Below are 27,020 nucleotides of genomic sequence, written 5' to 3' on the forward strand. Positions count from 1 at the left end.
TTGAGAAGGATACTGCAGGTCCTCCAATAACGTCATCTGGCTAACATCGTTTCCTCGCAGCATTGTTAAGGAAAAAAAAATAAATCACTTCCTGCCAAGGACACTGTGTGGAGTTGGCACTTTCTCCTCACGTCTGTGTGGGTTTTCTCCAGGTACTCCAGTTTCCTCCCATAACTCAAAGTTTTGCATGTAAGATGAACTGGCCCATCTCCATGGTCCCGGTGTGGGTAAGTGAGGGTGAGTGTGAGTTGCCCTGCAATGGGAGGGTGGCTTGGCCAGTGTAGATTCCTGCCTGCCACCCTGAGTTGCCAGGACGGGCTCTGGCTACTCGGGCCCCTAAGCCAGTAAATAGTTATCTTATTGGTTTTGATTAATCTTTTTTAAATGTATTATCACATTTATTTCACTGTTTAATATTAGAACTGTTCTGGTCTTTATTTAGAAGCTTGGTAATGATTTTGTGACCAGAAAAATGACATAGGATGTTAACTCTTTTTTATATCAATTAGCCTAGGGGAAAATTGATTTCATTAATATGTTGTTTCACTTAAAATCTCACTTTCCAATAACTTAGCAATTATGTTAAGTGAGCACCTACTGTATAACGCTTTGGGGTGCAGAATTGGCACTTTGTTATAGGTCTACATTTAGTACTGTGTTCTTCAAAAGGTATAAAGATCAATAATCCTGTGATGTATCACGAATGTGTGGTGTTTCATTATTTAAAATTAGAAAGTTGTATAAAGATATATATAATTTAGTTCTTAATCAAAAATGGCTCCTAAAGGTGCTACAACACCATAGTGCTTTAAAATAAATACAGTTGAGACTTATTTAGAAACCATTTTGACATGTACAGACTCATATATAAATGAGGAAGTGTAGAAGTCGATTACCTTAAAGTCATCATGAAAAACAAGTCCCACATTCATCACTTAATGAGCTTCCAACTATCTTGACTCAAGTAATTGCAGATTTTAAAATCAGCATATATTTTTCCATTAAAGAGATAAAAATTTGCACCAGGAATTATATAAAAGAGACCTGCAACCAAAACTAATGGTGCCTGTTTCCCATATCTCCATCATATATTTGTCCCTAAATCACTAAAATTACCTGAAACTTGAAAAGCAATAGTTAATTACTATAAAAACTTGAGATATTATAAAATAGTACATATGACATGATTTTTGTAGACTTCTATGTGGAACACACATACATTTTTTATGAGTTTCATTCCTTAGCCCTAGAGCATTACATTTAACAAATGTCTTCTGCCTGAATTGTATTTTTAAAATCTTATTTCTCTCTTGATTATTACTCTAGAAAAGAAAACATATGCATTATTTCATTGCTATAAACATTTTATATCTAAAAGAAGTGGCCAAATGGAAAAAGGCAAGGTTATAGTCATATCCGTGGAAAAAAAAAATTGGAATTAGATTTTTGTTTAAAAAAAAAAAAATAGGTTCAAGTCAGATAGGTAGGTGCTTTGTTTGTCACCCAAGTCCTGTCTAAAGAGAAGGCAAAACACAAAGCCCTGTGTGCACTATCTAGAGGAAGCAGCTGCAAGAGTGATACAGGACTGATTCTTATAAACAAAGAGCACCAACAAATCTGTTTGAGAATGAATATTAGATTTGCTGAGTTCTGCTGACATCACCATGGGAGATAAACACGTTAGGAAGAGTGGGGCAGCTTGCTGTATGAGAGGTTGCCAGGAGAGATAAGTGAGCAGCAAAAGTCAAGTGAAGACATGATGCCAATCTTGACAGTCTTGTAGATGACTGAGTGAAGTGCCATCTCAAACATCACCAGTCTAGAACAAGTGGATCAAAATGAACTCTGAACCTTTGTTTCCTTAATAGCAGCAAACTAACAGCTGTCTGCATCTGGAAACTGTGTGAAAGTTCTATACAGCTGTATCATAATAAACAAACTAAAAAAAAATCTCACAATCTACTGTTCCTTTTACATTCTTGCTACTTCTCTAGCCTCATTAACTTGTAATTTTACATCTAATTATATTTTATTAATTTGTTATTTCTGGACTTGAGAAATAAATTGAAAACATATTGGAAAAACAAGTAAATCTCCAACGGTTGTTCTATTTTTCTTGTATTTGCAAGTGCATGATGACCAGGACCTGAGCAGTATGGTGCTGTCAGCTTACATGGTGTGAGCTTTTGGCAGTAAATGGAGCCAGGGGTTGGCTTATGGAGTGGAGCAGGGGTGCGGGGGGATGGGGACCAACAAATTGAGGCTGTGGAATATGATTTACCTGCTCTGGAGCTCTGGGGTCTAGAATTTCATAAATATAAGTGACAAATTATCAATAAATCACTCTGTGGTTCACCATAATGCATACTGTTTATTGAAACCCAGGTCCAATAAATATGAGTCGCCCTTTTTAGCAAAAGCACAAGAAACAAAGATGACAGGAATTACAAACAGAAATGAAAAATGGGAAATAAGGCCCTGGTGAGCAGTGAACCTTTTTCTCTTCAATCCATTCTGAGACCACTGGATTCTAGAAGAAATTTTTATATGTGTACACTTGTTTCAAAACATCATTTTGTTTTCATTTTGACCTGAAGAGTTTACAGTGTGAGGCAGTGTAGGTAGTGCTTGACCACGGAAAGGTTCTACTATTTTTTAAAAATAATTCCATATACTTAAAATTCTGTGAGATTCTGTTGAAATGGTGATAGCATGAACTAAATCTTTCACAATGTTTCTTGATTTTCAAATGCAACAATGTCACCATTATTTTACCAAGAAAATGACCTACAGTAAAATTAAGAAAAAAAAGCAATCAACACTTATTTAAATAAATGCAAAATTTTCTACTGAAGAATGGAAAGATGTAAGATAAATTAACACTGAAAGCAATTGGTGATTTGCCTTTAAAACTTTACATACATGTTTCAGCCTTTGTTTCACACATATTTCTTCAAGGCCAGAGAGGGGCTTACTTAATATTTATTGTTGTAATTCTTTATTTATTTATTGTTGTTATTCTTTATTTATTTATTGCTTATTATTTGGATACACTTTTACACACAATGTGATTTATCTCCTATGTTCTAAAAGTGAAATTAAGAAGTGTTGCAGTCAATGTTGTTATAATGCCCTATAACTTTACAAACTCATTCAGCAGCTGGAAGCAATTGACATAGGGTAGCATTTGACTTGAACAACACTTTAAAAAGTCAACTTGAATCTTAATTGAAATACCCTATATTTCACATTGGATATACGACCCAATTCTAATCTTTTGTTTCCTTTTAAAAAGCAAAGGCAGTGAAGTATTGTGCTCTTTATGAGACTGTGTATTATTATTAAGTGACAATATTTACTCTAATAAGGAGTTTTTTTAAAAATCTACCCTCTGAAACATACTTCTGTGTTATCAGTTATGTATTAGTAATTTATTTATGTATTATATAATATAATTTTATTTATATAATAAATTATTAATACATGTTGTTATAATAATTGTTTGTGAATATATTAATATAGTCATATTAATTTTCCTTACGGAAAAACAATATAATAAATTTTTAATGAGCAAAAATGAATCATAACCTGTACAACATATAAAAATGATGTTTCATCTTCTGTATAACTTTTCAGTCTTTCTCTCACATGTACTTATTATTTACATAACTGCTTCTAACATTTGTTATACTTAAGGGCTCAATATATTTACTTATATATTTGTGATGCTACATGTTTTTCTCTAAACTGGCCAAAAACTATTAAGTTAAAATAACTTTAAATGTCATAGAAAGTTAATGAATTAACAACAATTCATTACTAAGAGCTAATGCTCATTATGTACCAAACCCCTGTTCCAGCAGCGTCAGCCTTCCATACCCAATATCTATATGGTAATTCCTATTATGATCCACATTTATCAGATGAGGCAGAAGAGGTTAAGCAACCGGTTCCAGGCATCATGCAAATAAGCCACAGTGCCAAGCTAAGAGAAAGGATTCTACCAAGTCTCCCTTATTTTAACTACTATGGTGCTTCTGAAAGTGTATATGCCAATTGAATACTTAAAACGGCATGGCACATTAAGTGCAAACTAAGTATTTAAACAAGCAATTGGTTTATGATAATAATGTCCCAAATTTATTTGTTTATAAATATGCATTTTATTTTATTATGTTGAATTATTCAGTACTCTTTGGTTGTCTAGGGACAGAAATGGAACTCAATTTCATTTTAGCAAAATAGAGAGTGTTATTGACTCCTATAACTGCAAAGCCACTTCAGGCATGGCCAGATCTAGAAGTTCCAAAAAGGTGCTAAGCCTGCATTCTCTTTCTGTCCCTGGCAACCCGGCTTTCTTCTTGGCTGGTTTCATTCTCAAACAAACTTGGTGTTCACCGGCAAGCCCACATTTAAATTGTCCCTACAACAGTGGTACATAACAAAAACAAACAAATAGCTTTCCCAGCAGCTCAAGTAAAATTCCCAAAAGATAATCCTCATCCGCCCCTGTTGTGTCACGTGCCAATTTGTGAACCGTCGCTGTGTCCAGAAAGACAAGGTCCTTTGTTGTCCAGGCCTGAGTGTGGCATCAGCCTTACCCAGACCGAGACCATGGATGAGGTGCTTCTTCAAAGGATATGGCTACCAAAAGAAACGAGGGAGATTGGTGGTAAGAAAAAAGTCCACAGAACTCCCAGACGCAAGTTCTCTCAAAATGATTTTTAGCTCATTAGAGAAATCTCCTCAGTGTAGGGATAACATATGGTACTGAGTCGGGTAGAGTTCAGTTGCAACGAAGAAAATCTGCTCTAGCTAGTTTAAGCAGAAAGGGATTTATTGCAGGGTTTTAAGATGTATATTTTTCAAGGCAAACAAAGAAATGGAGTTTCTTTAAGGTCATAGGAAATATGCTAAGAGAAGGTTAATCTTTTTAGTGTAAAAAGGTTGTTTTTTGTGTAAAGATTCCATGCGGCATTTGGAATACTGCATTTCCTCTTTCTTCTCCTTTTAGGGTGAGCAATGTGTCCCAGTTTTTCTGGGACTTTCCCAGTTTTAAAACTGAAAATCTCACATCCCAGGAACACTTCAGTCTTGGGCACACTGAGACTGCTGGTCACCTACCTCATCTTATCTCTTCTAGTGGTGACACCAAATAGACTCTATTGGCCTAAATGAAAACCTGAAGCCAAACAGAAGCCATAGGATCCAAAAGAGGTAGGTCAGGGAACAAAAAGATTTAAGAAAACTAAAGCTATTTAGTAAAGATAAAAATGAAGAGACAGAGGGTCCAAAGTGACTGGGTCTCCTCAGAGAGCACATCAGATGCCACCGCGTGGAGTTAAGAGGTCCCAAATCTGTTGAGGAGTCGAAATCCCGTAAAACAGGAGCTGAGCCGGAATACCCATACCCATGGGATCTGTGTGGGTTGGAAGGCTCAGCTAGACCCAAAGATCTGCTGTGTTTGATTTAATAACTCCAGACTCCAAGCATATGCTGGCCAGGCTAATAGGAACCTTGTCTGATAGTTGATTTACATCCCCTTCCCTTTTAGTATTAAGGGGGAAGCATTAGATATACACCCCACCTTTGCACAATTGGAATCATTTCTGATATTGACTACAAACCCTCCCACCTTTAGGATATAAGTGAAATCCTTATGAAATCCCTCCCCTTTACCCTGCCTCAAGTCATCTCCTGTTAGGCATCCCATCCAGGGGAACTCTGACTTCCTCTCCCCACCTCTCAGATTTGGGGGATTTCTCTGGATTGGAGGGAGGGAAGGAGAGAAAGAGAGAAAGGATACACTTTAACTCCTCCTGGCCTGTATCTAATTTTGCTGACCTCCTAAAATCCTTCTTTCCCAGGGAAAGTCTTCATCATAATAGTTAAGCAAGAGATAACTAAAAGTACCTTTTGTGCTGCCCACTGGACATAGGAGCTAAATACAGAGGCTCATATCCTCCCAGAGCTCTGTTCTTGGCCCTCTCCTTCAATCCGTTACCTCGGTGTTCCTGTTAGCTGTTAACTGCCATGCTTGACTACAACTCACACTCTGATGACCTCCAAATCATCTCACACCTACCAGGCTTGCTCTTGAATTATCTTAAGCTCCTCAAGTTGCCAGACTCTGGAGCTTGTACAGAGTCTACCTCCATGCTCTCCAAAACCATGTGTGATCCTTTCCCTCTTTCCTCAAGATCCCTCTCTGAGACAGCTTCACAATAGAAAGGACAGGTACTCTCATCTCCTAATTTTATCAAGAAGAGAAATAAAATTCAGAATGTTGAAGTGACTTGTACAAGTCCACATTATTTAGTCAGTGGAAGAGCCATCCTAGTAGTTGGGATCCATAGGTCCCACTTGATCACTCTACTACTTCAGTCTGAGTGAGGTCTGGATCTTACAACACCCAAAGACTGTTTCTAAAATAGATCGAGTTTTATTACTTTCAAATATATATCATAAAATAAGGGTTTTTTCTCAAGTATCTGCATATAAAAAACATCATATTAATTTATAAATACAAGTAATCGAATTCCACATTATTTATGTTCTAAAGCCTAGCTAAATTTATCTTGCAATATTATTAGCACAGTTAAAGTACTAAGCACACATTAAAATTGGGCCGAGGGGAGAATGGAAGAGTGATGATTGCAGAGAGCTAGCCAAAATCAAGTCAGAGCTGGCGTACCGCACAATACAGACAAGTTCTCAGAGCTTTTTCCAGGGTCAACCCCAGCCGTTCCTCCATTCAGACAGATTCTCCAATCATGCTTGGATGCACTGATGCTTGGTGTGGGAGATATTTTTTTTTTCTTCTTTTTCTTTTCTCCCCGCAAAGACCTGTGGATTTCTACAGGACATCCTTTCCTTACGTTGAAGAATAACAGTCATTTCTCTCTCTGAGATGGATTAGTAAACTAGTCTTCCACTAAATGCATTTAAGTCAAATCGTAGTGAAATTTAGTTATATTCTGTAATGGAGTGGTTTTTAATTCCATTAGACATGCACCCACCAAATTCTAACCAGCATCTAATCATATTAGTATAAAGCAATATAAATTTCCTACAATAAGCCAAAGGTAAATTCTTAAATCACTTGAAGCCACATAAAAACATTTTCTGTTATTTCTTTGGATTCCACAAGTTTTTTCCCCCCTTTAGAGATTTTACAATGATTTTATGGCATTCTTCCTTAAAAATATTTATAATGCATGGCACAAGATGAATGTGTGAAAAAATATCCTTACGTGTTTGTTAAGAGAATTTGCAGAGAAAACTTTTTTCTGCAAGGCATGACTGTAGAAATTAATTCCCTGACAATCACCACTACAGCCTGGAGAGCACCCTGCTTGACATGACTCAACACCTGTCATGGCTGATGCTCAGCTATAGTTTTGGCCTCTGAATCCCAACTCTGTTAATGCAGGTGACTGTCACCATTTCAAATCACCTTCCTGATCTTTTCTTCTTTTGCCCTGCTTGTACAGGGGCCAGCCTGAGGCAAAATTACCAGTCGGGAAATTTTGCCTCTGGGTCCCCACCTCCCCTGTAGAACCATTTGCTTCTTTTTGTAGCCCTTCACATAGAAGACTACACTAGAATTCAAATGTATAACAGTTAATACACCAAGCAGAGTGGATAAATGAAGGCGAGAAGGTCAAATTCACTGCACGCTCACGTTTTGTTTGACCTGTATAGGATTTTTAAAATAAAACATTGGAATGTGTTGCTAACATTTCAAATTCAAGAGATTTCATATTAAAATCCAGGTTTCCAATATCTTGTGATGTTGGATGTTGGAAACACATGCTTGCGTTTCTTCCTGACAACTGGGTGAAGATGAAGAGCTTTCCCTTCACATGTCTCCAGTTTGCCACAAAATTCACCATGTTTACTTCTCAGGTACTTTGAGGTCTTCACTCCTATAGCTTTTGAGTTTGTTACTCCCACAGCTGACACAGAGGCAGTGCATACCAGGACGACAAAAGTGGTTGGTAAGAGCTGATCATCAACACATCATTGGTAACAGCCACCACCCCAAGGCCTGTGAATACCATCCTGGTTGCAGGATGGAGGAAAAAGAAATTGTGATAGGCTCATCCAATGACATCCGGTAGGTGACAGCCAGCCTAACACACTGTTGATGCATTCGTTTATATATAAAATGCAAGTGCTGTTGCATTCATTTATATATAAAACCACCTGCATCCAAACATAGCAAAATATTTTAACTAGACATACTTCTTGAAATTAAAACAACTTTTTTCCTCCAATCAGACTTTAAACTTGGGATAAAATAATAATTTATTTTCATTTACAACTTTAGAACTTATCATATGTCTTTATATATCTTCATACTTATATTCATTTCACAAATGTGGGCCTGGGTTTTCATTTGCCTCTCACAGTAACTCAGGGTGTCAGCGAATACAAGTTATCATGCCCATTTCACATACATGGAAACTAAGGCTCAGGAAGGTGAACTGCTTACTCAAAGGCAGAACTAAGACTTGAATGAAATTCTCCTGTCTCCCAGTTCTGAGAATGCCTGAGGTTATTTTGCATTCATTGCAACACTTTTCATGTAAGAAACATTGTCCTGATTTGGTCAATAACAAAGCCCAAGCTGCATTTTGCTGGGCTACATGTTCTTAGCATAGATGATGACAAGACAGCAGTTGTAAGTTTTCTGCATCAGAGTCACTACGCTTTTGCCCCTAAGCCTTTATTTCCTATTATGGAAAAGATTATACTGAACTACATTTTTTTGCCTTTGAGAGAAGCAAAGTAAATTTTTCAAATGCCTGTAAAACTCACCTTTAGCTTTATACATTCTGTAAACTTCATATGTTCATTTCAGAATAGCTTATGTTAACCTCTAGGTTACATAACTTTTAGGCTGCTTGGTATATTTTGTTTAATTTTTGTTTAATTTTGTTTAATTTTTGGCCTAATTTCATCTTGAGTGTGCCATATTAGATCAGAACATTTAACTGTTTATATTAGTAGTATGTCTTTATCTTGTTGACATTTTCCTCCAATTTTTTTACAGAAGATATCTCATAAAAACAATTTCCAGTTATTTTAATGTATGTTCTCTCTCTTACTCAAAGCATTTTTTTAGCTTAAATTTTTAGCTACTTATGTTTTGACACTAACAGTCTTTTTAAAATATAATCAAAGCAATACAATATTTACCAAAGTCCTAAAATTACATCACTAAATACTTCCCTAAATAATCTTAAAGACTTTTGACAAGGCATTTGAAATAGTTTCCGACTTTAATATCTGGTGTTGATTTAGAATCCTTAAAAATACATGAAGTTATTTGGCCTGAAAAATTATACAAAACAAAATTAGAATCTAAATGGGATTTAAGTCCAGCTCTTAATATCCTTATTTGATTAAAGTACTAAGCTCATTCATAAATGTCAGTGAAAGCCACTTGATGCTAGTTTATAAAACATTCCCATGTTGAACACCATATTAAAACAATCTTTAATAGTAAATGCCGATTCAGTTCATACTGGATTTTTCTGTCTCATTTTAAGAGCATAACTATAAGATAAAAATAATAATTCAAATGGAAATGGAAATAAAAACTTACTAACCAGTCATACCACTAAATAATAAAGGTCAAATTAATGAGTTTATACCTACACCATTACTTCTTTGGATAACAAGTCTGCAAGTCTAACAGCCCCTGGAAATTCCCACTTTGCTTATCAATAGGTCAAGGGTGAGAGAGTGCAGGGGAATATCAGTGAGTAGTACAGACCTAAGCACATTACTACATACCATTTGTCATAAAATGAGTTCCTTAATCATATAGAATGTTGTATGGGATACTTGATGGTGATTGAGATAGAAAGTCTAGAGATGGTAATGCTTACAAAAAAACTATGGGCAAGAAAGGCAAACCCACACACAGAGGAAGAGTCTATTCTAGTGATAATAAATTGCTGTGCTTTTCAGGGTGGAAGGAGTCCAGTTACCAACTTTCCATGGGTACTTAGCTGTGCCCCTGGGGAATGAGGGCTTAGTGTAGGCCTCACTGTCTTTCTAGAACTCCATCAATAGCTGTATCTATCTTAGGATGGCTTCAACAGGTAACCAGATTGAAGACCTCAGATTGGCAGAAATCAGATCACCCTTGGTGAGGGGAAGCCCATGGTATTAAATCATGGGACTTCTATTGCTACCGTTTTTTGTTCCTTTTGTTTTGTTTTGTTTTGTTTTGTTTTTTATGAGCCCAAGTGTCAGCTCTAGTGTTGTTGGGGAAAAGGTTCATTGGATCATCCTCTCTACCAAGTTATTTAAATTCTCTTCCATAAGAGAGTATCTTCACATATGCCACTATTCTAGGAGCCAATTTATGTATCTTTTCCCAGATCTACATCCCATCAGTCTTCCAGCATTTCTCCTGAACACCCAGCCAACCTGTAAGGTGCTATTTATTAATTCCTGTAGATCCTTACCTCTGGCCCGCTCTCCTTCCAAGCAAAGTAAATACTCCACTGCACAGATTACTACTTTTCCTACTGGGAGGGTTTTTCCTATTTTTCAGTGTCCTTCTGGGCCACCTCTGAGAGGCACTATAATGTTCCCTCGGTCCACCTCTAGCTAGTGCCAACATGCTGTACAAAACTACCTATAAACTACACTTGAATTTCTGTCTTCTTAGTCAACCGATGAAAGAAAACTTCCCATGAGACCACGTATGGGTTGGGGGTAAGAGATCAGAGCAGCAGAAATAGACACCAAGATAATGAGAGCCACCTGCTCAGACCACCTATTGTGCCCTCAGTAACTTCTTGAGCCCTGTATCTTGTATACCACCACCACTTGAAAATTGGGTGCTTCTAAACATACCCAACCCTATGATATTTTGGATCAGATGGACAGTTCAGGTCAAATGTTCACTTGTGCCATCTTAGCCAGGTATTCAGTGTCAACAAGGACAAGTCAGGGACAGGAGCCGTTTCTCAAAGATAAAACTGATTTGTTTCCAAAGCCCTAGTGGTCTTCCACTGAAAGATGTCAGGGGCTGCATACAACATTCTTTTTGCCAAAGACAGTTTGGGTGCCATTGGATCTGCCTAATCATAAAGCCCAAGTAACAGAGTACCTTGTACTTCAGCCTAGACCTGCTGCAGAGCCTTCTCTTGCTCTAGGTCGCATGTAAAACTGACAGCTTCAGGTTGGGCACGGTGGCTTATTCCTCTAATCTCAGCACTTTGGGAGGCTGAGGCAAGAGGATTGCTTGAGCTCTGAAGTTTAAGTTCAGCCTATACAACATAGTGAGACCATATCTCTGCAAAATTTTTCTTAAAAAAATTAGCCAGGCATGGAGGTGCGTTCCTTGAAGTGTGTGCTTGTAGTCTCAGCTATTCTGGAAGCTGAAGTGAGAAGATCACTTGAGCCTGAGAGTTTGAGGCTGCAATAAGTCATGATTGAACCACTGCACTCCAGCCTGGGGAACAGAGCGAGATGCTGCTTAAAAAAAAAAAAAATCTTGACAGCTTCTTGGTAAATCAATAAATAGGTTGATCCAACACATCCAAATGTGGTTAGTGTTGCCACCAGAAACCACTTTTTTAATGAAAAGAAAAATGGTGCTCCAGACCTAAAAGTTAATCAACTTCACTGGTAACTATACGTGTATGTGTACATATATGTATATTAATGTTGTTTCCTAATGAAATAAGTATAAAGCAATTTGTATACAATATTTAATAGTTCCTTCTACCTAAATCAATAAAGTATATTTTAGTCTAGTTAAAGGCAAAATCCTACAACATGCTAAATTCTATTTCAAAATCTTACTATAACAGCAACATGTTATTGAATGCTTTGACCATTTTCATTTATCATTTCTCCTGTTATTATCATTAGGTATGATTTGAAGAATGTACCATTACATAGAACTAGCTAATGATTAATAAGACTTCAATTTTGGGAAATTAAAGAAATAAGTCAACATGTAAACTATTGCTGCCTCATCTGGTCTCAATCGTGCATGCCTAAGCTATGATATATATGCATCATTTTCTCTGATTCATATTCCTCATTACTGAAAAAATAAAATTTTTTTAACTATTCAGAAACTGCACATGTTAGTGGATATTCTGCAAAAGAACTCTCTACCAATTATTGATATCACAGACTGATTTATCTGTCCTTTTAGGTTGAACTCATTAGTCCTTTGTTAGTGAAAAGTAAATAAACAACTGGCTTCAAACCCGGATGATCTGACCATATACAAAATAAAAGATGACTGAAAGAGGACTAGGCCTCAAAGTCTCACAATCCTATTGCAACTAATCATTTTAACATATCAGTCTCCTAATCTCTGTCCACATGCATACAGATTTTCTACCTTATTTATTCATTTATCCAACATTTACTGATAATCTACCATATGCTGAGTCTGCTATAACAAATGCATGTGCAACTTTGTATTTGCTTTACAACTGAATGAGAGAATATACATTTTATCATATTCCTACCAATATTAACTTTTAAATCACCATTTTACCAAAATATAAGTGTCATGTTAAATATAACTGTTATAATATATAGATGTATGTTGGTACACCCACGTAGTCCCAGCTACTCAGGAGACTGAGGCAGGAGGACTGCTTGAGCTCAGAAATTTGAAGTGAACGTGGGCAACATAGTGAGACCCCATCTCTAAAAGAGTTAAAAACAATACAAATAATAATAAATAAGCAAATAAATAAACTATAGATGTAGGGTTTTCAGTTTTCACTTTTATAGACTATTCTTCTTTACAAAGGAGTATAATATAGTAAGTAAGGTTTAGGCTCTGGAGTTAGGCAGATACGGTTCTAAATTATGGATTTACCAGTAACTGTGTGAACTGGGGAAAATTAACTTCTCTAAGCCTCATTTGTGGAATAGTGATAATATGAGCACTACCTTCTGTGGTTGTCTTGAGGATTAAATGACATCATATACATAAATTCTTAAGACAGTGTCTAGCACAAAATAGATGTCACTTGTACTATTTTTATTTATCTCTATTACCCAGCCTGTGAAAGTGCTTGTTCTCCCATGTTCTCTCCTTCATGAAGCTTTTCCTGATCTTTCCAATTGAATATGCACTTTCCTTCCATTGATCTTCCAAAATGTTGTGTTTGTATTGTTTTTACAGCCCTTGACACTTTATATTTTGCTTTCAAACTGTGTGCATATTTCTTTTATCCACATTGTCAGATTATAAGCTCTTTGACAATTCCTTGCTAATCTTTGCCTGTGCTGTTGGTGCCTAGCACAGTATCTTACACATTAAATAGATACTCAAGGCCCAGCACAGTGACTCACACCTGCAATCCCAGCACTTTGGGAGGCCAAGACAGGAGGATCGTTTGAGCCCGGGAGTTCGAGACCAACCTGGGCAACATGGCAGACCTTGTCTCGATAGATAGATAGATAGATAGATAGATAGATAGATAGATAGATAGATAATAAATATTTACTGAAAAAATAGTTGAAAACATTTTTATAACTACATTCTGCAGATGGAATAACAATGGTACAGATACTTGATGTGTTTTCAGCTGAAATGCTTTCAATTGATTTCAGTTTTCAATTAAAAGTGGTGTATTCCCTTTGCATATTACTCTTATATGTGAATTAAAGGCTGTTTTCCTACACCAAGCCCCATCTTGTTCTTGGATAATTTCACTACTTTTCTTTTTTAATTACATTGACCACTTGCAACTTTTTATTTGAGGTAAGTTTCTGTTTCCCCTGGAAACCTATAAGCATGTCATCTGGCCTGGTTACAATTATTTGGGTTCCCCAAACAAACGACCGTTTCTGAAACTCCTATTCTAATATTCTAGCTTATCAATGATCACTTACTTTTTCTTAAATTTAGTTATGCTATTTTTTATAAAGCATCAGAATTATTTTGTTCTTTTTGCATGCTCTTCTCTATTTACAAGTGTATGCAATATCTATAATCTTGTTAATTAAACTCATGAAATAGTTTTACACACCTTTTCTTTGTCTATATGAGACATTTAAAAATGAACAGTGACTCACAGCTCTTCTAGCATGACTTGAATTCCAGAATCTTTGTTACACATCAACATGTTAACCATAAGTAACGTAGTTATAAAATAATTTGGGAACATGAAGCAATCTGATTGGCCTCCAGCCATCAGTTTATGAACTTATCAACATAATTTCAGTCTTATCTTTAAATTGATGACCATGAATAACGACTTTAAAATGAAATTGTAATTGTATTAGTTATGATTATCTTTAATGAATGAATAAATGCAAAAATTATTACACTACAGAGACACACATTAATAAAATCAGTAATGTAATGATATAGCACAGTAATTCTGTGCTTTTATGTAGTCAATGTATAACATATAGACACATCATTAAAGAAAATTTAATTCGAATTTTTGCAAAGATCCACAAAACTCTAAGTTATGACAGAAAAAACCAATAAAAGTGTGTATCCTTTTGAAAACCTCCAAATTAAAATAAAATTGCCTCAGTTAGGGAAAGTAAAGCAAACTATTATTTCTGTTTCTAAAACTAATAAACATCTTTTCATAATTTATCTCATGATTATCTCTGGCTTCACAAATTTTCTTTTATCAAATATCCCCATCATAGTTAAAAGTGAAATTAAAGCATCAACATTAACACTGATTTTACCTACTTGCATGGCACTGTATAAATCTGAGGCCATTTCACTTGCATTATCTCATTTGAAGTCATTTTGCGTAACGTGTCATACTTCAATGGTACTGAAAAACCTTGTGTTACAGTGTCATTTGGTTCCTAGAGCGTCCTTGTAAATTCTCCCTGTCACAAGTAAACTCTTGGCCTTCACTTTTACCAATCATGTTAGTACTAAGCTGTCGTCCCCCAGCCCCAAACCCTTTCTTCCTGCTTGCGGGACCTTGCAGCTCCAGTTTCTGCATTGCAATCAGCTTTCTTTAGGATCTGCCAAGAGGGGGCGCTAGAGAGACTGAACGGCAGAAGGAGGGAGAAAGGACTTGTTCTCATTTGCAGGCTGTCTCCTTTTGTTGCCTCAGTAACCATCCTTCACCCTGGAATGTGATTCCAGTCTCCAGCCCATTTTGCAAGAGCCCCAAAACCAGCTTCATTGTACTTTCAGAGGTGCAGCCCTTGCCAGGCAGTGCCCACTCCTCAGAAGAGCTCCAACTTTACGGCACCCCTTCTGTATGACTTTAGATTCTTTAGTCTCTTGATTTAATTTGATTTTCATTTTGATTTTTCAGTTATGTAAAACAGTAATGTAAAACATTACATAGCTTCAAAGTCATCTCTGCCTTATAGGAAACCTCATGCTAATTCTTTTGAAAATGTGAGAAAATGCTATATATACACTTTTATCACTCCTTGACCCTCTCTTACACAAAAAGTAGCTCACTCTACACGCTGTTCTACACCTTAGTTTTTTCCATTAAAGATGAATTATGAATGTCATTCAAAAGGAGCATACAGAAATCTCTCTGATTCTACTCTATGATGAATCATATCACATGCCCTGCAGAACATCCCCCGCTATTATTTTCTGCCTTTCGATTTTTAGTATCCCAAACTGAAAGTTTTAGCATTCAAACACACAGACACCTCTCCAACACAACTTTATTTTTTGGCCAGTTAATACAGGTAGAATACGTGTTTGTGTCCTCAAACCTCAATATAACTTTTTAAACAAAATTATGTCAGATAAAGTCTTGAATCTCCATACACAGTTGTCAAAATGGTAAAGCCTACAAGGACTTTCAAAAGGGCAAATGCTTCAGGAAGGCTGCTGCTGAAGGTGAGGAAAGGCACTTTCCCGGAAGTCGCCATATAAGGTGACTGTTAACAACTATAGTAATTGGTTATTAGGAGGTGGATTTTTTAGGCATTTTACATCTTTACATGATCATTTATTACATATATAAGTTATTCACTGTGTTTTAGAAAATTGGTTGAGGCTTTTAGGTTGATAGATAACCACTCTAATTACTCCTTTTAATATAATGAAAATAACAAGCATTTCAGACACCTTTGTTAAGCACTAAAAGGCCTGTGTTCCACGTGTGAATGTACTCCAGTTTATTAAACCAGTCCTTTATCGATATTTAAGCTATTTCATCTTTTAGTATTATAAGTAATTCTATGAGGAACGGTCTTGACCATATGTCAATTTGCATTTTTAGAACAGATTCCTAGAAGTCATGTTGCAGGACTGAAGAGTAAACGTATATGCAGTTTTGCTCAATAATGCTAAATCCTCCCGCCCCCAACCGCTTTGAAGCTCATACCACTTTGCATACTTATTTCATCAAAACCTCTACAACACAGTATAGTTTACAAATTTTGGGATCTCTGCCAGTCAGGTAGGTGAGAAGTGTTATTTCAGTGTAGTTTCAATTTGCATTTCTCATACATTCAGTATATTTTCCTATGTGTGAGGGTCATTTTTATTTCTTTTTCTGAGAACTATCTGTGTCTTTCTCCCATTTTCTATAAGGTTTTGGCCTTTTTTTCTCAATTCTTTGAAGCATTTTATGTGTTCAGAATATTACTCTGTGCCAAATTTATCACTCTTTTCCTTATTGCTTCTGAAATATTTTGTGAATTTAGATCTCTGATCCATTTGGATGTCTACCATATGGTGTGATAAATGGATGTAATTTCATCTTTTTCTCATATGGTTATCCAGGTGTTCCAAAGACATTTACTGATTAAAAACACACTTTCCCTCTATTATGAGAGGTTATCTTTATCAATATTGTATTTCAGTTGTTTTACCAGATTTTCTGTGTGGTTCCATTGGTCTTTCTGTCTACTCGTGTGCCCATACCACAACCTTTTAATTATAGAGGCTTTATAATATATTTTAGAAAAAGAAATGCATTGCCTGTCTTCTTAGGAAATTTCCTGATTAGTATTGCATGTTTATTCTTCCATATGAACTTTATAACCAATTTGTGTAGCTCCAGAGGGGAAAAAACTTCTGCTATTTTTATTGGAATTGAATTATATGAATAACTAATTTAGGAAGAATTAACATGCTTATGAGGCTGAGTCAGCTTGCCGTGACTAATGTTATATCTTTCTGTTTAAGGCCATATTTATGTCTCTCAGGCATGTTTGTAGTTTTCCTCATGTAAGTTTTAAACATTTATATTAGTTTTATGCCTAGGAATTTTATTTTGTGTTTTCCCTTTTATTCTATTTTATTTGTTATCATGTATGGAGTCTACTTCTCCATTATACATAAACAGTAAGACTATTGATTTCCCACACAAAAAAACTATTGATTTTTATGTTAGTTATCTATCTGGCTATTTTATTAAGTTCTCCTATTTGTAGTTTTTCACAGATTATTTTTGGTTTTCAAGATATATAATCATAACATCTGCAATAGATGTAGTTTAATCTCTTCATTTCCAATACTCATGCCTCCAATTTCTGTTGTCTAATAACATTGGCTAATACTTTTGATTCAAAACTAAATAATTAAGATACCCACTGTCCTTTCCTGGTATTGACTTTCTGTTCCTCATCAGTTAAGATGTTCATTTTGCTCTGATGATTATATGTACTATCATATTATATTATTTATCAATTCCTAATTTGTTGTTTTTAACATGAATGGGTATTAATTTTTTTTCAAATGTCATTCAGCATCTATGTAGATGATTATAGGATTTGGCTCCTTATTTCTAATCATAAGATGACTTACATTAATAGATTTTCAAATAAAGAATCATCCTTAGGACTGCCACTTTGGGAGAATGAAACATCTATTTGGTAAGAACATCGAGTATGATCAGGAAGAGATAAGATAGGAAACTGGGAAATTTCTCATGGGTCATATATTTTAAGTGGCATCATATTATTTGTTTAAAAATTGTACTTCATCATAAAAGTAATGAGAAACCATCCATGAAGTATTTTACTAAGAGTCTTAAATTTTAGAAAGGTCTCTCTAACAGCAGAGAATGTCAAATTAGTAGTTGTTAGAGGTATTATAATGAGCCAGGTGAGAAATGATAGGGCCTGAACAAAACAGGGTGGAATTCAGAGATACTGAGGAAATCTAACAGTCTTAACTGAGTGAGTGAGGAGGACAAGCAAGAGGGGAGAGTCTAAGATAACTTCTAGATCCCTGGCTTGGGCAACTAGGCAGACGGTAGGGCATTCACCAAGATAAGGAGTATAGGAAGATGCATCGTTTTTGTAGGAAACAAGTTTGTTTTGAGTTTTAGATGCTTGTGGAAGTTCTAGATGTATACATTTTTTTCTAGAGGTTGGGAGAGATGTAAGGAACATAGGTACAAATTTTGAAATGATCAGTGTACAGTTGGTAATTGAATCTATAGAAGCAGATGAAATTTCAAGAATGTGCATAGTGAGAAAAGAAGAGGCCAAGGATCCAAAGCCACCTTAACTACCTTAGAGAATTGCAAGGAAGATCAAATGACATAATATGTGTGAAAATACTCCATCTCCGTATGTTGTTTATTATATTCTTCCTAAAAAGTTTTTTAGCATTTTACATGGTTTACATGAAGTAAAGATGGCTTACAGAAAACACAGGCAATGACTCACATTCATATAAGTGCATGTAAATATCAAATAAAGACTAAAATTCCCAATCCTACCTCTCTTCTGGAAATAATGCTGAAAAAATTCCATAGTGGACCCCATTTGCACACTTCCGGATTTTCATTTTCTACCTGTAAATGTAAATCCTATTTGTTTTTATTATAAGTGGATTTTAAAACCCCACTGGAAAAAAAGCCACTTATATTCAATAAATCAATACATAATATTCTAAGTACAATAGCAGTAGGCACAAAAGAATATCATTTAGTCTCTGTTATCTTATTCCAATACAATTCTGCTGTTAATTGTAGAATCACAGTACATAGCTAGTAGAACTTTTAAAACATACAGGTATAACTTGAATCTTATTTGCCAAACATTTTTTAATATCCATAAATATTTTATAAGCATGTCATCTCTCTATTCAGTGTCCTTTCACCAATTAAAAGTCTACTGTCCTGCATTCATTTTATTTACAGATTTATGACTTTAGAAACATCACCACGACTGGGATGCTTAACCTTATAACCTGTAAAATGTATGTTGAGTATCTCACAGAGATACCCAGAGAAATGAGTGAATTAGATTCTTGTGAAGTTTAGTAGAAGAGCTACAAGACAACAATAGGTGGTGCTGCTGGGATGGAATACTGAGTATGTACATTTAATTCAACAAATGTCATGGAAAAATTTCCCCAACAAAATTACTCTGCTTATTAAATTAAAGGTTGATTTGAGAGCAATATTAAAGCCTGATCAAGATAAGACTTTGAGGGAGAAAAAAGCTTCAAACAACTTCTCATACTAAGAAGAAAGACGTTTCCACCAGTGGGAGCTAATTTTTGTAAGCCAATTTAAATTTCAAGCAGCAAAATTCCACATTAACTTCTTACAGCCAGGAGCAACTTGAATCTTCCATGGTTATACCTGGCAAACAAAAATGAAGTTAAAACTGCCAGCATTCCAAAAAGATACTCATAAAAGCTATTTAACGTAACTGGATTTTGCTGATTTCTCTCCTTCCTATCCCGAAATTCAAGTGGAAGGAGATATAAAATCTAGATTTCCCCCTTGCTTGAGCAGTTTTGACAGCTTGAGAGACTTAAGCCTGAGCGGTGTTCATCGGATAAGACACAGACCTTTTTCAGGGGACCACAGGATTCTCTGAGGTTTTGTAGAGTTTCTACACACCTGTTCTTTGCTATGGCTAAATTGCTTGAGGTATGATAATAAATTGACTGCAAATAAAAATTTAAAGGAAAGAAATGGACCTCCCTAATCAATTTTCCTAAAAGTACTTCCAACCTTTCAATCAAAGCAATAGATTTTTCCTCTTCTTATGTCTTTAAAAAAGTTCATATATGCCAATTATGATAGAAATTTAATATTCACATCTCTCTTTGTGGCTGAGCACCAGCTGTGGGGTAGGTAATAACCACAGGTTAGCACCTCAGCACATGTACTTCCTTAGCTTGGCCCTTGTCAGTCTCCAGAGTAACAGGTGTTAATAATTGTTTATTTCTCTATCATCCCTTGAAAATCTGGTCTACCTTTATATCCCCAGTCTTTATCACAGTGCCTACCACATAGCAGGCACTCAATACATATTTGTTAACTTAATGCATAAACTCCCACCACTTACACGTTGGGTACTTTTTTGAAAAACAAACAAACAAACCTACATATTAACTTCTGGATGTGACTACTGTTTATTTAATAACTGTTTGGTACCATATAATACTGAGTTTGCACTCCCTATATCTTATTATTGACTTCCTCCAAGATTATTAGAGACAGTGAACTCTGAGCCTATGACTCATCTCTTTATACTCTTCATGGAAAAAGAAGTTGAAGACAGAAGATCCAACTCTGCCACCTCTGGGAATTACAGCACAATGGGAAGTATCTGTCCAACCTGACTGCGGACTGAGGCAAATCTTAAGCATAACACCAAGATAGCGCCTTCTAGATGGACTACTTCAAGTCAGTAAGTAATTTACCAGGAAATTATCTTCCATGCTTTAAAGGCTTATTTCATAAATATGTAACATCTTGTATTTGGAATAAGGTAAAAAGCACATCTGTCTTTCTCTACTCACCCAAAAGTATCATAATCCTCAGGCACTTTTCTCGATGAGTTTCAGAACAACAGCATACGTGCCATATATCTATTTTATAGCTGTGAGATATGTTACGAAGTCTCTTGTAAAGGCAAGCTTACTCTCTCTCTCTATGGGCCCCTTTTTTGGCAAATTCGTTTATGTGGAATAATTGGGATAGATTAGTCAAAAATGCTTTCATCTTCTTTTCTTGACTACATTGCATTTTAAAATAATTAAAACCCCAGATTGTTTCTGCTTTTCACCTAAGTTTACTGGCACCCAGCAAAGAAGCCTACACTTTGATTTTAATCATGACCAGACAATATAAGGCCCCTGTCTCAGAACCAACAAGGGCAGCGAGCAGAAACCCTGCTGCGTAATTTCAAAGCCATGTACTTCCTGCTGCTAGCCCTACAGTATGATTTCTGTTCTGCCACGGGCACCAGTAGAAAGCAACTTCCAATTTGCACCTCACACATAAATTCACATTATGCCAATAGGTTTCGAAGGAAACCACAAGCTACCCCGCTCAGCCGTCAGAGGTCTGTTAACAGACCTTTAACTATGATCTATTGTGCAGCAGGACCTGAAAGACGCTCACGGAGTCCCACTTTATAGAGCCTGCACTTGCCCGACACCGTTTTTCTTGAGATAATTATAAGTGTTTATTTTGGCTTTTAACAACTTTAATCACATTATTTAGCATGTTACTGTTTTGCCATCAAGTTAAACGAATACAGAGTTCTCCCAAGAATTTCCCAGAAACTTACATATAGGGTGGTTTCACAATGACAGAACCTAACATCTGAGATGGAGGTGGTCAATTACATCAAAGCTTCATGGATGCAAAGATGTTTTCCTCAATAAACAAGTAAGAAAACAAATTATATCATGCAACAGAGAACTCCTAAATGAATAAGGTGTGATCTTTCTAATGAAAATAGCATGGCCCTCCCTTTGCTGTGAGGTTCTATTTCCAGTGTTTGATGGTAAAAGAGATTCACAGTGAAGCCGGAGTTATGGTATGCAATAAATCCTCGATGCCAAATGTTGCTGAGATTACCATGTGGAATACAGAACAGCACTTCTCTGAGTTATCTAGAATTAGGTTTAAAAATAACCTTAGCCAATCACTAAGGGTTCTACAATCACTGTTAACGTGGAGCAACTGTGGAAATATCGTGCTGTGCCAAATCGCATCTGACGGCCCAGTAATAGCAGAACTGTAATACATACATTCTAAAAAGATCTACCTCCAACGGATATTGGTTTTACAAAACCAAAAAGATGACAGTTCCTCTTATACCTAAATGACCCTATTCAGTGTGAGTTCAATGAAGAATAGGTCTAGATCATTCAATAAATATATTTAAAAAGTAGTAAAACCTATGTGCCATTTTTATGTCTTTAATTTTTTATGTAATGCTACTCATTCTGCTATTAATTATACTAAAGTAGCAAAAGAAAACTTTTCTCCCCCTATAATTATGAATTTCTATTACTTAAACTAGTCACTTTGACTCTCTTAAGAAACAAATGATGAACATTACTGTATTTACTTGGAACTGTTTTTCTGCACAGTGCTATTAAGTGGACATGCAAGGCTCTGAATATAATAACAACTGAAATAAGATGACACGTGAGGGGAAGAATTTTGAAATGGCCAATTTCATCGAACAGGCATTATCCCTTTAAATCATCACATTTCTTCTGGAGAAAGACCTGCAGGGCAACTTGCAGTATAACCATCAGATTTGTGCTTTATTTGAAAAATTCAGGAACCAATTAATTCATAAATGAAAATCCTTATTGGGCATAATCTCAGTTTTCAAATTCAGTAAATTCACAGTCAACAGATAACTCCCAAAGAGATCGGTAACAAAAATATGGAAAATAAACAGAAAAAATTGAGTTTTTAGTATAAACAAGTATCATTGGGAAGTAATAGAGACTCCAGAGTTTGTGTGTGTGTATGTGTGTGTGGCTAATTTTTTGTATTTTTAGTAGAGATGGGGTTTCACCGCAGGCACACACTTTCTAAAAATAATTCATGAATAGAATGTTAATATTTCAAGCCCAGTAGCAAATTATAAGAAGAACACACAATGAACAAACAGGTTTATTTTTGGAAACTAAAGATGATTTAAATTTAGAAATCTAGCCATGTAATTCACTCTCTTAACATATAAAAAGAGAAAAACCCATAGAATTATTTTGTAAGCTGCTGGTAAAGCAGTTCGTACAATTCCTTTTGCTGATAAAAAGAGAATAAAGAGCCCTAGAAAAGTTCTAAAAACTTGAAAATTATATCAAAATCTGTTACAAATACCATAGTTAAGCATCACCAAATAAAGTCAGGAACTAGGCAAGTATGCTCACTATCTTTATTATTTTTCAAGCTAATCCTGGAGCATTCCTGTCAATGCATTAAAATAAGAATGAAATTTATGTACTGGAAGGAAAGAAACAAAACAAAACTGCCTTTATCTGCATATTACATATATTTGCCTGCCCAAAATATCCAAGACAATCACTTGAAAAACTGCTAAAACTGGCCTGGAGCAGTGGCTCACGCTGTAATTCCAGCACTTTGGAAGGCCGAGGTGGGCGGATTACCTGTGGTCACGAGTTTGAGACCAGCCTGGTCAACATGGCGAAACCCCGTTCTACTAAAAATAGAAAAATTAGCCGGGTGTGGTGGCATGAACCTGTAATCTTAGCTACTCAGGAGGCTGAAGCAAGAGAATTGCTTGAACCTGGGACGCAGAGGTTGCAGTGAGCTGAGATCAAGCCACTGCACTCCAGCCTGGGCCACAGAGTGAGACTCTGTCTCGAAAAAAGAAAAAATAAATACATAGAAAAACTGCTAAAACTAATAAGAGGTACAGTAAGGTAGCTAGATAAAATGTAAATATACAAAATCAAATTATAAACAAAAGGGGAAATAAAAATCAGCTGGGTGTAGTGATATATGCCTACTACTACTACTACTTGAGAAGCTGAGGTGGGAGGATCGCTTGAGCCCAGGAGTTCAAGGTTACGGGAAGTGATGACAGGGCCACTGCACTGTCTCCTAGGTGATGGAGTCAGACCCCTCTCTAAAAATATGTGTGTGTATGTGTGTGTGTACCTATGTGTGTATATATATTCATATATATATAAGAAAAAACATCTAAATCACAAGAACAACAAAAAGCAGTGAATAAAGATAAGGTTAACAAGAAATATTAATGTATACTTGAAGAAAACACTTAAACCTAACTGAAGAACCTAGGAAACGCCTGAATAAGTAAAAAGTCAACATTTTCCTACATGGAAAAATACTAAAATATGACGATGGCTATATTTGTTTGCTAGGGTTGCCGTAACAAAGTACCGCAGAATGGGGGAAGGGGGAATAAACAACACAAACTCATTTTCTCACAGTTCTGGAGGCAGAACTCTAAGATCAAGGTATCAGCAAGGTGAGTTTCTTCTGAGGCTCTCCCCTTGGTTTGTAAATGCCCATCATCTTTCTGTGTCTTCACTTGGTCTTTCCTCTGCACCTACCTTTGTCTAAATTTTATCTCCTTATAAGGACTAATGTCCCATTGGATTAGGAGCCACCCTAATTACCTCATTTTAATTGCTTCTTTAAAAGCCCTATCTTCAAATACAGTCACGTTCTGAGGTCCTGGGGGTTAGCAATTCAACATAAAAATTTGGAATATTGTGGGACACAACACAGTTCATAACACTGACATTTCTTTATCAGAATAATATAAAATGTTGAAGCAATTAGTGAAATCCCAACAGAATTATCTTGAAACCTAAGATAATTATAAAATTTACTTATAAAAGTAAATGCATAAAAAGTGTGAGATAGAAAAACACTGAGGGTCAACTTTCTCAGAATTTCTAAGCATTATTATTATTATTATTATTATTATTATTTTGAGACAGAGTCTCACTCTGTTGCCCAGGCTGGAGTACAGTGACATGATCTCAGCTCACTGCAACTCCGCCTCTCAGGTTCAAGCAATTCTGCTGCCTCAGCCGCCTGAGTACCCGGGACCACAGGTGCGCACCACCATGCCTGGCTAATTTTTGTATTTTTAGTAGAGACAGGGTTTCACCATGTTGGCCAGACTGGTCGCGAACTCCTGACCTCAGGTGATCTGCCTGCCTTGGCATCCCAAAGTGCTGGGATTACAGGCGTGAGCCACCTCAAATTTCAAATTATTCTATAAACCTGCGGAAAGCAATCATGGTCTAGTGCTTACCGACATTGACCTTGGATCAGGAATGTTGGGGCTCCATCCCAGCTCAACTTGTTGTTTAGCCCAGCAACCTGAGCAAGTTACTTAACCTCATTGGGTCTCAGTTTCCTGGTATATAAAATGGTGATAATAAGAGTAATTAGTGCACAAGTAGTTGTGAAAAAAAAGAATGGTGTTTAGCATATATTAGAGACTCAATAAATATTAGAGATTTGTATTAAAGGTGGCTATTATACAATTAAAATAATACAAAGAATACACAAATAGGTCAAGGGAACAAAATAGACACACACAAAATACAGTGATGTTGACATAGGAATTTAGGCTATGAAAATGTTGACACTAAAATCTGTGAGCAAAAGATGAACTATTAAAGTGAAAAGAAAGCCATTTCTGTAAAAAATTATTTGCCACATACTTAGCAGATACAGATTTAAAATGCATAACATATAAAAACTTAAATTACCAAAGGAAATTGGGCAAAAGTTATGAACTGGCAGAAGAGGAAGTACTGAAGACTGCTAACCATACAGAATCATGTTTAATATCATAAGCAAAAGAGGAAATGGAAATTAAAGCAATAAGATATGTTTCACCCACTCGATTGGCAAAAACTTGAAAGCTTTATAATATCCAGGATCCATAAGTTTCAGGAAATGGGAACTTGATATATTGTTAGTATAGACTTTGAAAGCACAATGCAGCAATATCCATCAGAATTATAATGTACAAATTACTTGATTCAGCTTTTACTTATAAGAATTCTCCTACAGAAATAGTAAGAGAGATGGTTGTATAGAATCTTTTTTCTTTGTATAGTGAAAAATTGGAAACAACCTAAGTATCCAGAAAATGGCAGGGAGATTTGCAAAAAATAATTAGTTAAGCATATAAATTGAATTGTGAAAGTGTCTGTCAGTTGTCAAGTATTTGTGATTTCAAAAATGTTTATGCCTAACCATTCATAAATGGCTATTTTTAAAGTCTGGAGATACATACATAAACAATAGTTATCACCACCCAGGGGAGAAGGTTGGAAGAGAGAGAAAGTTTTAGCGAAGTTTACTTTTATGTATCTGAATCATTTGTAATGTTTAAGGTTATCAAGTATTAGTTTTATATTATAAGACTGAGACCACAGGCTGGATGATCGCTGCCAGTTGCTCACCAGAGAGGATGAACTATTAACTGGAACAGTGACTCTGTAATTATGCTCTGCTAGCTGGGGAAAGCACAGTACTATTGCCAGGGAAAAGACATATGAAAAGAGAACTGTTGGAAGTGCTATAGGAAGGCAACCAGGGGAGCTTACATTCCTCTAATTTAATGTTCCCCTACAGTAAGACATCCATTCAAAGAACACTTCTAGCTTATCTGCCCCTATGCCAATTGTTTCCTGCGGGAGAAGGACTGAATTAACTAACTGATGGGTTTGGAGTAGAAAGTAGACAGGCCTGGATCAGCATTTGTCCTCATCCTCTTTGGATCTGACCACATGCAGATGTTCTGATCTACGCTTGCTCATGCCACAAACTTAGTGGTCAAGACAGTGCACCTAAATAGGAAGGTGGCCTGTGGTTGTCCAGAACTGCCTTGACTGAGAAGGTCTTGTGCCCAATTCTTGGGTTCCACTAAGAAATATCTTCTTGCCACATAAATCATGTCCCCCAGCCGAGCCTTTATTAACTGTAACAAAGCTGACATTTTGATTTTGACATGCCTGTTTCTTGGTCCCATCTCTCAATTAGTTCCAAACTCTGGAAGATTAGAGCAACTTAATATATTATTAATGCCAAATTCCAGATGCTTCTAGAGAGACATTGTACAGCTCATATCAGAGTTTCATTCTTTTATTCACTTAGCAAACACTGAGCTAGGCTCTGGGGATATAAAAGTAGAAAGAACAGGGAGACTACATTTACGGAGCCCACAGTGTATACAGTGTATTTGGGAGTCATATTAAACAAATATAGTATTGTCTTCAGACAACTGCAAGGTCAGAAACAGGTACATAGAGGAGGTGATAT

At 36.0% G+C, this 27,020-nt stretch overlaps 1 long non-coding RNA gene across 1 annotated transcript in view; it reads left to right on the plus strand.

Annotated features, from left to right (window-relative positions):
- The first annotated feature begins 20,424 nt into the window (after window positions 1-20,424).
- LOC126955657 (uncharacterized) overlaps window positions 20,425-27,020 on the plus strand; it is a 29,287-nt gene continuing 22,691 nt past the window's right edge. The window contains exon 1 of the long non-coding RNA XR_007726022.1: window positions 20,425-20,619. This is a non-coding gene — a long non-coding RNA (uncharacterized LOC126955657). The remainder of the gene's footprint in view (window positions 20,620-27,020) is intronic.

The sequence above is a fragment of the Macaca thibetana genome, chromosome 5 (assembly GCF_024542745.1).
Source record: "Macaca thibetana thibetana isolate TM-01 chromosome 5, ASM2454274v1, whole genome shotgun sequence".
Lineage (NCBI taxonomy): Eukaryota > Metazoa > Chordata > Mammalia > Primates > Cercopithecidae > Macaca > Macaca thibetana.